Source organism: Cebus imitator, unplaced genomic scaffold, assembly GCF_001604975.1.
Source record: "Cebus imitator isolate Cc_AM_T3 unplaced genomic scaffold, Cebus_imitator-1.0 Scaffold148, whole genome shotgun sequence".
Lineage (NCBI taxonomy): Eukaryota > Metazoa > Chordata > Mammalia > Primates > Cebidae > Cebus > Cebus imitator.
Window position 1 is genome coordinate 1,726,414 of NW_016107463.1, and position 5,882 is coordinate 1,732,295.

General features: G+C 44.0%; 1 non-coding gene across 1 annotated transcript; it reads right to left on the reverse strand.

Annotated features, from left to right (window-relative positions):
* Positions 1-4,131: 4,131 nt before the first annotated feature.
* On the reverse strand, positions 4,132-4,235 carry LOC119473320. The gene has a single exon (XR_005202523.1). It is a non-coding gene; the product is annotated as a U6 spliceosomal RNA (small nuclear RNA).
* Positions 4,236-5,882: the final 1,647 nt, after the last annotated feature.

Here is a 5,882-nt window from a genome sequence, read left to right on the forward strand (position 1 = left end):
GGAGCAGACGCTGTTCCCTATTCCAGGTCAGGGTACACTATGCTAATGAGTTCTGGCAGTGGTCCAATCAAAATCTAGATGCTCTCGGCTCCGGATAGGTAAGAGCAGCCTGGGAGTCACTTAACCAGCCTGATTCTTCTCAGAATGCCAGCAATGTGATGAATATTCTATGATGTGTCTCTGAACCTCCCCCTACCCGACCCCACTTTATGTTAAAAGCACATTTGAACTAAAATGGACATTGAAAAGAACCTCATGAGGAAGTACAGATGTTTTTCTTCTTGTAATGTTACAGATTGGGCCCCAGGCAGGCGATTCACAGTAGATCCTAATTACCCGGCAGGTAACAATTCTCGTGTGTGCAAGAGAGAGAAGACAGACAGACTGAGACAGATATTACAGTGAGGAAATTTACTGGAATAGACAGTGGATAGCCAACATCCTCTATGCCAGAAATATCAAAATGCTACCTTAACCCTAGCAATAATTTCTCACTAATTCTGAGTGTTCTGAGCCCCTAAAAATATACAATTCTTTCTTCTAGAGATACTCTCAGTGCTATTCTTCTTTTAGAACCTTTCGTGGTACAGCCCAAGTCAGTTCAGCTTATCTGTTTTGTTCTAGGTAGTCTGCTAGGCCTTGGCAACACAAGAGAGAATGAAAGCTATTATAGAAGTTCAGTCTTGTAGGAAAGATGAACAAAACTACTAAATAAGGCCAATTTTGGCTGGGCGCGGTGGCTCACGCCTGTAATCTCAGCACTTTAGGAGGCCGAGGTGGGTGGATCACCTGAGGTCAGGAGTTCAAGACCAGCCTGGCTAACGTGGTGAAACGCTGTCTCTACTACAAATATTAAACAAAAAAAATTAACTGGATATGGTGGCATGCTCCTCTAGTCCCAGCTACTTGCGAGGCTGAGGCAGAAGAATTGCTTTAGCCCCAGAGGCAAAGGTTGCAATGAGCCAAGATCGCACTACTGTACTCCAGCTTGGGCTACAAAGTGAGACTCCATCTTAAAAAAAAAAATTAAAAAAAAAAAAGCCAATTTAATTTGATGTATGGAATAGAAGTAATATAAATGAGAAGGCTAGTAAGCTGGAGGGAGGAGAATCAGAGGAAATCCACCTAAACGGTGCCCAACGAGTCTTTTGAAAGACAAATAGATATTTATCAAGGCATGAAGGACTGGAAGAGGGTGTTTCAGGGAGTGGTAATATCCTGGACAACAGAACCAGGGATCACTACCTGTCGGGAAGGTCCAGACTCTCAGGAATGAGGCTTAGGAGGCAGAGATGAGCAGGCCAGAAGGCAAAAGGCTTGGACAGCCTTAGTTGCATTGGGTGGCCCCTAATAGCCCTTTGGCAATGCTGAAATTTCTCATTTGTCTTTCAGTTCATGAACGAACTCCTCTTCTGTCTGAAGTTTAATACCCTGCTTAGTATTTTTTTTTTTTTTTGAGATGGAGTTTTGCTCTTGTTGCCCAGGTTGGAGTGCAGTGGCAGGATCTCGGCTCACTGCAACCTCCGCCTCCCAGATTCAAGCAATTCTCTTGCCTCAGCCTCCCAAGTAGCTGGGATTACAGGCATGTGCCACCACACCCAGCTAATTTTGTATTTTCAGTAGAGACGGGGTTTCTCCATGTTGGTAAGGCTGGTCTCGAACTCGCAACCTCAGGTGATCTGCCTCCCAAAGTGCTGGGATTACAGGCGTAAGCCACTGCACTCAGCAGATTTTTTAAAAAGTCCTATTCTCATCTCCCATAGGTTTCCACTGTTAACATGTCAGTCACGTCCTTTCAGACTTCTGTTTTCTCCGGCACATACAACAAAAAGATAATGTTTTTATTTGCATAATTGTAATCCTATTGCACATGATATTGCTTTTGTTTTGTTTGGTTTTTGTTTTGCTTTTTTTGGAGATAGGGTTTCCCTGTGTGACCCAGGGAGGGCTCAAACTCCTGGGGTCAAGTCATTCTCCCCATTCAGCCTCCCAAGCAGCTGGGACTCCAGGCACCCACCACCACATCGGGCTATTGCTTTTCACTGTTGATGAGTATTCATCCTGGCTCCCCAGCGAGGCTGCCAGTACCTTCATGGCCAAGTTGGGATCTTCCACTTTCCCTCTCCTAATGGAAAGACCTGCTGGGTTTCCAGCGGCAGCATCACAGCTGTCCTGGTCCCAAGCACCAACCCTGCTCAGACACAGGAGGGCGCTGAAAAGCTCTGGTTCCACACTGATTGAGCTGTGACATGATGTCCCAGACTAATAAGGGTATTTTTGCTTTCTTAAGGCCAAGGTCCCAACTTACTACGCAAATTCTCCTAATCGTATTTTGGATTTTTTTTTTTTTTTGGACACAGAGTATTGCTCCGTCACCCAGACTGGAGTGCAGTGGTGAAATCTCAGCTCACTGAAGCCTCTTCCTCCTGGGCTCAACCCATCCTCCCTCCTTAGCCTCCCAAGTAGCTGAGACCACAGTTACACGTCACCACACTCAGCTAATTTTGAAATTTTTTCATAGAGACAGGATCTCACTGTGTTGTGCAGGCTGACCTCAAACTCCTGGGGTCCAGTGATCCACTGTCTCGGCCTCCCAAAGTGCTGAGACTACAGGCATAAGCCACCTTGCCTGGCCAAGTTCTCCTAACTGGATCTCTGTCATTGCTATTCATAACAATAATTATAGTAGCTTCCCTTGACTGCACACTTACAGTGAATCAGGTGCCATGATTAAATACCTGTCTGTATTATCACCCTTAATCCAGACAGCATCCCTATCAAATAGGTACTATTCTTATTATGCCTCTTTTATGGAGGAGGAGATCAAGGCTCAGACAAATAATGCCACACAAAAAAGTAAGTAGCAGAGCTGGGGTAGAACTCAGAGGCATGCCTGCTGACCACGGGACTGCATGAAGACCCCTACATGTTCAGCATCTGGAGTCTTTGTCTCCACTCCTGCAAAATCCGAGTTCTACGTCACTCTTTCCACTCTGTGCCTCCTCCCTAGAGACAGGAATCCTGCCTAAAGCCAGGTGGCTGGAGGCCCTATTACTTGGTAACTGACCTCAACCACTAATGACTGGATTTCTCAGTATCTCTGCTCTTGCATTCCCTGACACTCTGGGACCTGCCTATTGAGATCATTCTGGTTTTTTTTTTTTTTTTTTTTTTCATCAATAGTGGTGCTTTAGGCATTTTAGGCAGGATAATTATTTGGGTCAGACTGTCCCATGCACAGAATTCCCAGACGCAAGATGCCAGCAACATCCCGTCACAGTATCAACCATAACTCACGACACCTTTGTATTTCTCACATGTTCGGGAACCCAGGAGGGAGGAGTATTGTGCTGCCTCTGGTTTGGGGTAAAGATGTCAGACCCTCAGGGCTGACAAGTTTGCCTGGACTATTGTCTATGGCTTCCAATTCATAGCCAACAGATACCTTGTTCTACCTAATGATGAATGTCTACACCTACAGTTCTGTCCTTCTGGTATCTACCCTATCTCAATGCATATTCCAGGCCCTAGTTTCACCCTTTTGCCCAGTGCCCAGTTCTTCTACTGTGGACTTTTTTTTTTTTTTTTGAGACAAAGTCTCTCTCTGTCACTCAGGCTGGAGTGCAGTGGTACAATCTTGGCTCACTGCAACCTTCACCTCCTGGGTTCAAACGATTATTTAAGTAGCTGGGACTACAGGCGTGTGCTACCACACCCAGCTAATTTTTGTATGTTTAATAAAGACAGGGTTACGCCACGTTGTCCAGGCTGGTCTCGAACTCCTGATTTAAGGTGATCCACCTGCCTTGGCCTCCCAAAGAGCTGTTCTTCTGTGGACTTTTATTGCCCATTTATTGTGTATCTGGCATTTTCCCATTTAGTCCTCACAACTACTTCATAAAATATAGTATCAATTTTTAGTTGTACAAATTTGTTGGGTACATATGATATTTTGGCTATATGCATAGAATGTGTAATGATCAAGTCAGAGTATTTGGAGTGTCCATCACCTTGAGTATTTACTATTTCATGTGTTGGGAGCATTTCAAATCCTCTCTTCTAGCTATTTTGAAATATACAATACATTGTTATTAACTAGAGTCATCGTACTCTGCTACTAAATATATTAAGAAATATATGGAATGCTTCGCTGACTTGCATGTCATCCTTGCACAGGAGCCATGATAGCTTTCTCTGTATCTTTCCAATTTTAGCGTAGGTGCTAAAGGGAGTACTGGTATTATTAAGCTATATGAGCGTGAAATTAGTACAAGATAGCCGGGCACAGTGGCTCACGCCTGTAATCCCAGCACTTTGGGAAGCTGATGGGGGCAGATCACCTGAGGTTGGGGGTTTGAGACCAGCCTGACCAACATGAAGAGATCCGGTCTCTACTAAAAATACAAAATTAGCTGGGTGTGGTGGCACATGCCTATAATCCCAACTACTCAGGAGGCTGAGGCAGGAGAATCACTTGAACCTGGAAGGTGGGCTTTGTGGCAAGCCGGGATCTCACCATTTCACTCCAGACTGGGCAACAAAAGCAAAACTCCATCTCAAAAAAAGAAAAGAAATCAGTATAAGGAAACTGAAGCACAGAGAGGTAAAGTAGCTTGATGTTTACAAGATTGTGTCACCAAACTTTTGGCATCAGCAAACTGACATAGGTCAAAGGAAAAATATGAACTGGAGAAGAATGATGTTAAAAGTCATTTCCTTCGTGGGAGAGTACGTCTATCTAACATTCTGATCCCTGCTGGTGTCAACATTCCCCTGCCTCCTTACCTCACCATTTTTTTAGGAAATTGTTTTTCCCCTGAGGCTGTCCATTAGAACGTTCTGTCCCTTCTGACATGGAGCCTGACCTATTCAGTCTTTCCCTGGAATTTTCCAAATTAGAGGTGGAGGAATTGCTCTTTCATCTCAGATGCTAAATTGTAAGCCTGACCTCAGTCTTGCTGATGGTCATCTCTGCTGCACACGGCACAGTCTGAGAGAATGGAGACAACAAGAGAGAGAGATGGACAAAAGGAAGGAAGGAGAGAGCCCTGAATACAGGCGAGCCCGAGGCCAGCTCCAGTCCTCTCTGTTCCAGTTATGTGGCCCAACAAATATCTTTTATGCTTTCATTCCTTGGAACTGGGTATCTTAACTTACCCCTATTAGAGATCTACTAACACACTTCCCACCCTCTTAATAATCTAGGTAAACTTGCATCTCGTTCAGACTTCAAAATAAACCACTTACCTTTTCATTGATGCTTCAATGAAAGTGAAGTGGGTATCAAAAGTGACTTGTCTGACACTGCTTAAAATTGGAAACTTCTCTGTCATGTCTCACTGGAATCAATGTGCAGGACACAGGGAGCGGTCACTGTAAGCCTCAGTTTATACTCACCCAGCACGTGCAGTTGCTAAAGCAGGTAATCAAGGTAACGCTCAGAGATCACTTTTCTGTGCTGGGTAAAACTGAACTTTGGATTTTGCCTTTAAGGTTTCTCAATTTGGAAGTCATTTGTGGCTCTCATATGGAGTTTGTACAAGTCCTGTATAATTTACTTCAGTGCTAAAGACCACACTACATCATCTTAAATTGGATTCTGAGCTGTCTCTGTTCTGAGAAACAAGAGGTGTTCTCTTTCTAAATCTCTGGGTAGACAAGACAAGCCTGGTTGACTGTGAAAATCCCTAGTTGATTGTGGGAATGTTCCTGAATGTCATGGTCCTCTTTGGAAAATATTGTGAAACGTTAAAATATTTAATTATAAGACTTGGGAACTGTGTTACCCGTAGAAACTATGACTAACATATGTATATGCAACATCAAATTCAGGGACCATGAGTCAAGAGTCAACCCCCAAAAAGGAAAACATAGAAAACAAA